The following is an 11,284-nucleotide window of genomic DNA, read 5'->3' as shown; positions in this document are numbered from 1 at the left end:
TTATTGGCTTTTTAATTCGATGCACCTTCCAAAAATTCGAAAATCTATGAACTGATAAATCCACAAAAGATTAGCTGAATCTTTTTCTGAAAGTTTAGTTTATTGACTCCGTTTAAATTTAATAAACTGAACAGTTTATAGTTGGGGAGGGGAAAAGGTAATTTCGGGACAAGCTCGAGCGTGTCAGTAAAGCTTGTATAGGCTTCCGACATGTGTCTAGTTATCATGGTAAATCAGATTTCTGACGTAGTGGGTTAAACAAACATTTTTTTTTTTATATTAAAATGTCATCGGATCTGTCAGATTAAGATAGGGGATGTTTAGTATACCCCAAAGAAGCTTCCATATAAAGCACTGACGATTCAAAGGTTAGGTAAGCCTGCAGGGACATTTTAAAATATAAAAAATATAACTTCATATTTTCCTAACTAAGCTTCGCAGATATTTTATTTTGAACTAAACTAAATGATTTAGTCCTTGTTGTCTAAAATATATTTTTAATTTACCTAACTTAGCAATTTTCTGAATATATTTTCTTTTTCAAAACTTAAAAATGGCTGCAGTTTCTGAACCCACCGCTAAAATAAAAAACGCTCTTATTATTTTTTTATCAGTTTCACTATAAAAAACCTACTAGGCCTCCATGACGCTCGAGTGACTACAGAAATTTTTGTCGATTTCTTTATAATTAGTGGGCTTATCGTTTTCTTGAAAAACTCGAAAAACAGATTTGGCTGGGGTACTCGTAATGTTTGTAAACATTACCCCAGGCAGAAGTTTTTTTTTTCTAAGCCATATTTTGAGTTAAAAAGTATGCAAATAATAATTTAAGCGTTGCAGAGCGTTAATTTGGGCACTAAAATTTTGTTTGTAGCTTTATCCATTGTCAAGATGTTCAAAATCCTGCTGGGGTAACGTTTGGCGATTTGTCAGATCTCGAAGACTACTTGATGGAAGTCTACAATTTTCGGCACACGAGTTCTCGCGAGTCGCGACTTTACTTAAATTAGTGATCCAATAAAAAATAATACACCGTTTAGAAGTGTGGTAAGCCTAGTCTTTCAATTGTTTTTACTGATAGATTTAAAGCTATTGTTTTGTAATCAGATCGTAATTCCGAATGGAGAGTATTTATTAAAATACAAAAGCCGTAGAATTAAGTAGTAAGTACATAATATTAATATATTTTGAACCCAAACGTAAAATATAAAACTATATTATTCGTGACTAATTTTAATAACAACATATTCGCAGCTAGTAAAATTAGTTATGCTACGTAGCATCGACACAAGAACATAAAGAAAGAAAAATCCGCATTAAAAATAATAAAATGGAATATTTGCGCGCTGCACAAAAGCCGTGTTTATTTTGTAAACTCTACTTAACTCATGGGATTTCGAATAAAAAAGTAAAAGTTTTAGTTAACGCTAACAAAACTGGGAACTCGCGCTCGCAAGAAAAACTCCACTAATTAATAGTGGGATAGGGCTCTGCTTTAATTAGGAAGACGCTTTTTGTTCGTATCTCTGAGCTGAATTGTTCGGTTATTCATTATACGAAGGTATACCTTGTTACAAAGCCAAGTTTGTCGTATATGTTTTGTAGTATTTCTAAAATCCGATGCGTTAATGAGATACTTACATACAATTTAGGTTGATCACGGAGTACGGAGTTGAGTGGCGAAACAGGCTCTTCGTTTTAGCAAAGTTCAGTGTTTGCTTCATCAGTTGTCCGCCAATGACGACGCAAAATAAAGCCAAATTCACCGATACGGGCCGTGCGAAAAGCTTGATTGTCAAAGTCCATTGTCAAAAAAAAGCTTGTCCTGCCCCAAGCCTCCGATCGCACTAAAACATTCATTGTACCTTCATTGACACGGTCTGATGTTTTCCGCATTGTAACAGCTAAAAATGTTGTTGCTACCCATCCTTACTCATCCGTTTCATCCTTTCCACAGTTAGCTCTATGTCAGGTAGTAAAAATAACAGATTATCCTTGTTTTAACGCAAACACTTAGACAATTATAGATGCCTAGCTGGTCTCATTACAATGGTGGCCAAATTCTGTTATCCAACTTTATGTTCTTTTAACTTAAAGCTTTAGTTATGAAACGTAGATAGTACTAGAAAAATGGAGATTATCAGTGCAGACTGCAGCCTCAGGCGTTTCAGTCGAAACTAATTTAGTATCTAATACCTAGGTCTAGCAGAATCTGATGGCAAATTTTGATGGCAGATTTTCAAAAAATATCCTTGATGATTGGACATAAATTTTTATATTTGCATGTTTCACACACAGAATAAGACCTATACGTCTTGTTCGCGCGATTCATACTCAAAGGAAAGGTTCCTGTAAACTCTTCCTGTTTGCTGATACAGATTTTTATGTTTACGCGAAAAACTTTTGTATAAACTTTTCACGAAAATAGTAGGCAAAATTATTATATATACTAGATAAAATCAAAAGACATTAATTATGTATAATACAGTAAGTATATAAATAAGTCTATGGTATAATATGAAGTGTTGTGCTACGATTCACCGCTTGGATATAACGTTTCAATACGCGTATGAAATATCTTCCATAAAATATCTCAAGTTTCAAATACCATTCATATTTCTATGCAGACATCAACAAACTGTACCAGCAACGAGCAGCAGTGCACCGTGCAACACTTTTCAAATTCAAACTCGGGGCTGCGACCTTTAGTGTGATGAATAGAGCGTCGTTAGTGATAATCCGATCGAGTACTACATCCGACTATCCGAGTATCCGACTATCCGAGTATTCGAGTTTCCGAGTTTCCGAGCATCCGAATGGCGCGCGGCTTGTAACATTGCAATGCAAATTGAAAATACCATTAGCTTAAACATCTGTTCGTCCCAGTGACCGATTTGATAGGCTTTCCCGAATTGTTGCAATTTTGGCTACGATAAAAAATTTGAATTTGGAACTATTGGTTTAAATTCCTTCAACTAATAGCAGCTGTTAAGAGTCCGGATGCCATCGCAATTCTCATAACAAACGTTATACCAAGATTATTTCCCATATGAAAATATTTACCAAATTTGAGTTATTATTCAGCTTAAGATAGTAATTACCCTAGGTTCCTGTACAAAAATTCACTGCAAAATATTTACTTACATACCAAAAAATATGAACGATTACAATTTAGTATGTAAACATTGTAATCGTTTTATGTACTTAAATCGTTGTATGTAAACATTGTAATTGTCTCCCACGTTTTGTGACGTGGGAGAGCCATGCTTCGGCACGAATGGGCCGGCTCGCCCGGAGAAATACCACGGGCTCACAGAAAACCGGCGTGAAACAGCGCTTGTGCTGTGTTTCGCCGAGTGAGTGAGTTTACCGGAGGCTCAATCCCCTACCCTTCTCCCTTCCCTATACCCTCCCAGATTTCCTTCCCTACCCTCCCCTATTCCCTTCCCTACCTTCCCCTATTACCCTATTCCCTCTTAAAAGGCCGGCATAAAAGACGAACTACCTATATAATGATAATGAAAAAAGTATTTTGAGCAAATTTAGGTTTTATCAATACCTTTTTAGATATAAAAAAATATTAAAGAAAAGTCAGCAAACTTCGAAGATCTAAGCAAAAATGTGTCTAGAACATGGTTTTTTGTAAAAAAAAAACTACTCGAGCATTATTTCAGTAATCGTTAGGTAATCGTGTTTTCATCTTGAGCATATTTTAATCTTCATGAACTGAAGTTACTTGTGTAAAAAAATCAGTTTTCTAGACCTTACAGATTTTGAGATCTAGGTTTAAGTATGTAGTCAAGTTAGGGTCAGGTGCATTCTTAATAGCTCCAAGCTGACCATACTTACGCTCATTATGCTCCTTAACAATTAAAGTAAGTATTTAATTTAAAGTCTGCGCTATAAATTGTGCAGCGCTACAAATCCAGCGAGCTTAGTGCTAACATAGCTTTGTACTAAATTCACTTTTTCACCAGTTTATTCCGGCTAGCTACAGTCTTAGTCATTAATTACACTAAATGTATGGCCCCGGGTCTATTTAATTTTATTTACTCGTTTCCTGTATGTGTGCCAAATTCGCTTGAAAGCAGACAGTAGCGAAAAACCTGCTCTAACATGGGTTTACCTTAGTTTTGTTACATATACAACGATTTTCTAATACATATAATTTTATTATAAAGTTTTGATAGTTATACACTATAATATTACGTATACCTAAGCATAAAAATATAAATCTATATCTGTACTTAATATTATAAAGCGGAAGAGTTTGTTTGTTTGAACGCGCTAATCTCAAGAACTGGTCCGATTTGAAAAATTATTTCAGTGTTAGATACTACGAATAATAAAAACTAGTTAGATAGCTCATTTATCGAGGAAAGCTATAGGCTATATTTTATCACGCTAAGATTAATAAGAGCTAAGAAATAGAGGAAATTGTGGAAAAAACGAGGAAAATTATTTGAAAAGGCTTATCTCACGAACTACTGAAGCATTTTTTCTGTTATTTGGTACGAATAAGAAGTAGACCACGTGAAGGATCGTAGGCTATTTTTGTGGACTAATTTGTCTGTAAAATATCTAATTTACGCGGGCGAAGCCGCGCGCAACGCCTAGTATAATAATAAGCAATAATCAAAATATTCTTAAGTAAGTAGATACCTACTTCCACAAAATATCAGACTTTTTTCGGATAAAAGATACGCTGAAAGAAGACAGTGTTTTCTAATTGTACTACGCACACACATTTTGATCTCTATAAAGTAATACTTATATTACACTTATTAATATAATAATAATACCCCCCACACCGGTTTCGGTGACGGTGGCCGATTTCATTGAAACCAGGCCAAATACGCAGGAGTAATTTTATAGTGCCCAAGTGTGTGCGCAGTTCACAAGAGCACTCTCTATTCCTTTACTCTCTAACCTAGTGGGACGGGAAGACCGACACGACTGGCGAGAGATCAGGCGCAGACCTGTCCTAACCAAACTTGGAAATAACATGTTCCCAACGGATTCGAACCCACGACCTCCGAGTCAAGAGCCGCGCTCTAGACCACTGGACCACGGAGGCGTCTATCTATAAAATAAATCCAGTGTCTGGACCATAAAGTTAATATACCTAGCGGAATTCATTATTCAATAAAATAATGCTAGATACCTTTTTCCCGCTACCAAAAGCAAAACATGCATCAATTTGCTTTTGCCCAGCCAGTCGTCTGGCCACGTCTGACGCCGCAGGGCCCTAATCCTTTGCATATTATTTTCCAGACCGTAATTAGATCAAACCTAGCCTTAATCGAGCGACTAATTTGCATCAGACCTCAGGGGAAATTTGTGTTGCTAATTTTTTATAAGATTTTTTACATAAATTAACCCGTTTAGTCCAAGAAATTACCAAGATAGGTAATAAAGTACTTTATTTTCTTTGTTTGATATTAAAAAGATCAGTTTTCCATATTTGAATGAGGCTTGCTTAAGATCAGAATGGTTGGCCCTCGATAGAGCAGCCCTGGGTTTATAAATAGGCCGTATAAGCCGCGGCCTAGGGGAGGTGATAGCGTCCTTAGTGGCGGGGACAGATTTCATATGTGGGGTGACGGAAATAATGAGGCCTTCTCAGAAATAAAATTTGCTGAAATTTGGCATGAAGATACTTTGAGTCCCGAGAAAGGACATATAGGATAGTTTTTATCCTGGAAAAATGTACGGTTCTCGCGCGATAATCGATTTTTGGCGCAACGGAGTTGCGGGCATCATCTAGTCTTCTTTAAGGATCAATCGCAATGCATGCTAACATATAGATTCTTTTGAGCAAGCCATTCAGATAAGTATTTTCATTTCAGATCATTTAAAACATCGTAACATCTGAATGTGCTGATTACAGTCAGGTTTCATTGAAGGACCAATTCACATATTGGCGGCCATATTTAAATACACATTTAATCTCGAATGCGGAAAACGGATTAATTCAACGTAGGTAGTCATTAAAATATTTCGCTAATGAATATCAATACACCACAATATTTATTTTCTTTGTTTTAATTTGTCAAAAGGAAAAAAAATTCGGTAAATTACGCCATAACAGTTACTGATAACGACGTGGTAATTAAATTATATAATATGTACATAAGTATTATTATAATCATGCACTAAAAATCGAAACAAGGCGCTGATTATTACCTACCAACTGAAGAATTCAAAGCAGATAGGTATTGGTCTTATGTAGTCCGTCAAGAAAGTAATGACAGGCGGGAAAATTTTCTAAACGTAATCACGCTTATTAAGGTATATTTTTTTCTTTGTATTTTTACAGAGAACGCTTAATACACTTTAAATATTTTTATTTTTTATATAAGTTCTCATATTTTTTATTTCTATTAAAATTTTTCCCGCCTGTCATGACTTTCTTGACAGACTATAAACTCTCGGCAAAACAGTGCTAACCGTTACCGAGAGCACTCTCTCGCCACTCTACTCGGGAAAAGAATCGCGCCGGGCTAGGACAAGAAAGAATCAGTTTGAAATTATTATGCTCCTGTTGCTTGTCAAGAATGCTCGTGTTGGTTTTAGGCAGCGCCTCAAATTCTTCTTCATCGTTCTCAAAATCACTCAGCACTAGAACTTCACTATTAAGACGACGATCAGAATTTCACCCGTAGGTAGGTAGTAAATACAGTAATAACTAATAAGTACCTACATACACAGCGAAGACGAGTTGTGGTCCGTGGACAGAGGCGTAGGCGACGCGACCGCCGACCGCCCACGGCCTCTCGGTCTAAGGGGCCTCGCGCCCCTTGAACCACGAGATTTTGGAGTTCTGATCACTCAAATATTCATAAATAAAAAGTTTTACAAAAAAAATGAGTAAGTATTAAAATAATATTTTTTTCAAAAAATACGTCCTCTTGCGTCATCCAACAGAGGGCCTCGCAAAATATATTCATAGAGAAATATAATACACGGGGCATATAATATTTTAGGGGGCCTCGCAAGTAGCAAGATTATATCTTGACTTGTCCCGCCCGCGCCACTGTCGCGGTCGGTGGATAACGCAGTGGGCGTGCTATCCAGGACTCCAGCCGTGCTAACATACGCCAACGAGATATCTCACTCTACACGTTTTCTCGATGTTAACTGGTTTATCTCTTCATCTCTATTGACATTAACATGACATACATTTTTTCTGGTACGTCTGTCGTCAAAATTAGAGATAATTTTGTTTTTTTTTTATATGTGCTATTTTTCCATATACTAACGAACTATATACGAACGCGAAATTTATCTCTCGAGTCTCGACGTATGCAGTTAGCGAAAAAGAGATATATATCGATATCGACAATATCACTACGCTCGAGAGTGAGATATCCACGAGATATCTCGTTGGCGTATGCTAGGGGAGCAGAAGTATTGATTAACTATTAGTCACCTATTTTCCGAAGTTACGGTAAATTCTAACAGCTAGACAAAATATTTTCAGACAGCAGACTTTAAGCTAATCCGTTTTTCAAGTAGTTTTTCCAACGCTTCAAAGAAATCAGCTTAGATTAGCGTACCTAAGCGTGGAATAAACATTTATTCACTTAGGTGGTCATTTAAATGAGAGGGCTTCTAAATCAGTTTTGTTCTACTATACCTACAATACTTATATTGTATAATATTTAGATATACAGTGTGTAACAAAAATAAGTGATAATACTTTAGGGTGTGTACGTGTTCCTTGTAGAGAGTTCACTGTGAAAGTAACAGCGCTGACAGACCAATTTTTTTTTTCACTTTTGTATGGGCAAGGGCCCGAGCGTTACGAGTTTCCCCATACAAAAGCGAAAAAAACACTTATTTTTATTACACCCTGTATATACAGGGTGTAACAAAAATAAGTGATAATACTTTAGGGTGTACGTGTTCCTTGTAGAGAGTTCACTGTGAAAGTAGCAGCGCTGAAAGACCAAAATTTTTTTTCGCTTTTGTATTGGAAAAAAATTGTTCTTTCAGCGCTGCTACTTTCACAGTGAACTCTCTACAAGGAACACGTACACACCCTAAAGTATTATCACTTATTTTTGTTACACACTGTATAATATTACATTATAGCCTTAAAAAATAAATAGAAAATCCCAGCTCGTGAGGGACTCGAACCCCCGACAACCTCTATTTAAGCGTTTAAAACGGGTGCTCTAACCGCTGAGCTAACGAGCCTACAGCATTATGGAACAAAAAATTGGACATATTCGGCAGAATGACGTCATGCTTCCTACTCATAGCTTTTCATGTTTAGACATAGATGTTGCGTAGATGGCTTTGTATTTCCATACTTACACCTTAACCCCCTTACTAATAAACGCTGTATAAGCTTTGAATAGTTGTACAGTGTTTTGTCTTCTTCAATCCAATTAAAAATGTCACTTGTGTGACAGGAACAAAACACTGTATAACTATTCAAAGCTTATACAACGTTTATTAGTAAGGGGAATAAAATATAATACAGTATATAATTATACTGAGACTTACACTCAACTCAATAAAATATATTACTACAGTAGGGCCTCGGTAATCCGGACTCCCGCTTGTTCGGTGATCGCTGTAATTCGGCCGGCCAATGGGATTCGCGGGGGAGGCCGGCGAGTGTAGGTGTGGGCTCTCATAAGCCAATGCGTTATGTGCCGTCAGCACTGACCTCTATAATACACTGGACAGGCGATCGCTATCAATAAAAATATGTTCCTATTTGAAAGTCGCCATATTGGCGCTGATTGCTATGTGAAAGCAGTACTGAGTGTACTTGGAACTACTATTTTGCAAATGGCGGTTGTCATTTTCTATGTAATTAGTTCACAGTACGCTCACCGCGGCGCTTCAAATCGGCATAAGAAATAGCTGTCATTTTGTACGGCATAGCCTGTTATAGAGGTCAGTGGCCGTCAGTCTTTTGTTAACCAATTCAATTCGGCGCACATTTTTGAAAACTTTTAGTAGTGGCGGTAGGTATACAATTTTCTCGTGACACGTTATCCATAATCCATGTCACACGCCATAGAAGTTGTATATTATTATGTCTCGCCATAGTTGTTGCAAACCTTTTGTAGGTTTCAAAGTTAGAAAAATGACAGCCCCTACGTTTTTTAATTTACAGAGTATTCAGAAGCGAAGCCTATAATAGGGTTGTTTTGCGTGGAAAGTTAAGATGGTTTTATTCAGAGTAGAACCTTCTAAAGTGTAATTTGAGAGAGATACCATCGTTTTCCAAATGACACGGCTGCCGTGTCATCCGCACTTCGTAACTGCCGCAATCAGAGACATTTTAGGATTTCTAACAATTATTTAATGAAGTGTTTGCTTGAAAATGTAAGGAGACCATGTCAAAATCTTAATTTAATTATGGTCAAATGAGGAATATTTGTCTCTGAGTGCGGTCGTAAGATGTATGTACTTACATTCATATTATCCTTTACTTACCTAAATTCCACCTGTGTTCATTTCCATAGCTTTTTACACGTTAGGTTTTTACACGTCTAGTTGTTACTTGCTCCATAACAGCGGTACTAAACCTTTTTTATTAAATTGTAATACCTTGATCGTGGGAATCGCAGACACGATCTGCGATTCCCACGATCGGTAATTGTAATACCGATTTAAAAGTAGAAAAATTTGGACAACTTTCACGAAGAATTCGTATTATTTCAAATTTCAAAATGGTTTAACTTCACCCGGGCCTCTGATAGAATCCCGGCGGGCCGCAGGTTGCGTATAGCAGCTCCATAACGATAATCCATAAAATAAATTTAATAACATAATAAATAATAATAATATATTAAAGCCCATATTTCTGAAGATAGTAACAATAAATAAATTATAATATAGATGAGCTCTTTTGGCACATAATATTATGTATTACTTTATAGAAAGTTACATATACCGTTCAAAATCTGCAATTCTTTAATTTAAAGGCAAATCTCAAATTCATTGCACAACTGTATTAGTTATCTCTTGGGACAATTTAAAATAAACCCAACATAAACAAATATAGGATTATATTCAGAGAAACATTCAAAATCCAACATAGCGGGCACTGGCGGCCAACGCGAAGCCAGCGCCCGCGCAAGCAGAGTACAATCTCGTCTCGGCCGCAGACCGCGGGTGTATCAAGTTACCAACTAACATATAATCCCATTTGCCCGGTATATCGGCAACTAAGCCACTATGCCACCTATTTGCGTCAACTCACACCTTGTTAATAAAAATAGCGAAAACGACATTAAGTTAAGAAATTAAACGTCACTCGGCGAAACATCCAACGAAAATAAATAGATCTAGAGTCGGGTACGATCGGCTACGTCTTGAAACGTCTAAGGCAACTTTTACGAAAACTTATACTGTATTTTTCTTAATTTATTACATCATATATATACATAATTTTGACATATTCATTTAATAACGTAACATTTCTGGCAGGTCATGTAAAAAAACTAAACAGTAACATGGGTCTGAGCGGACGCGACGTCGTGGTGTGACGCTACTGCGCGCCATCGCCATTTCCGACACGCCACGCTACGTCGCGGAACGGCACAGCACGCGATGTCACGCCACGCGACGTCGCGCCACGTGATAACGCGTCACGTCGAAGTACACACCATACCGCGAATTTTCTCGATCCTCTACATTTGGTAATTCGACAATAAAAACATTCCTTCAAAATACATAAAGAAAATTTTAATACAAACATTCAGTTGCTACAGCAAAATATTTTTATTACACATGATTATTTATCACCTAGCGTTATGTACACGCTCGATCACATTTTAAGTGTTAAAATTCATGACAAGTGTACAATTATTTTGCAACAACGGATTCTATTAAAATAATAATAAATAGTACGTATCCTTCCTTACATAGCGAACAAAAGATCTATTTCACAACATTAGCACGATTTTAAAACAGAGGTGATAAAACCAAAATTTCAACAATATCATAAATAATTATTATATTACTTGTGTATTCTTCTATAATAATAAAAATCGATAGTATTATGTTGATCCCTATATGAAAAATCGAAACTCAGGAGCAAATCATAACTGCTTATATTCAAATAAACAAAATAAGAATTATTACTTATTATTCAACAATAAAAATCATCAGGACGTTGTTTTATTTTTTATGAAATACACAGCAACACGATATTATAATATCATTATTTTTCTAATTATTGTGTTGAATTTTATTAGCAACAAAAGTATTTATATGATGTTATATTTTGTACTGTATTTTAGTAAGCCAGAACTAA

This window comes from Aricia agestis, chromosome 12 (assembly GCF_905147365.1).
Source record: "Aricia agestis chromosome 12, ilAriAges1.1, whole genome shotgun sequence".
NCBI classification, from domain to species: Eukaryota; Metazoa; Arthropoda; class Insecta; order Lepidoptera; family Lycaenidae; genus Aricia; species Aricia agestis.
Note: the sequence above shows the minus strand (reverse complement) of the source record.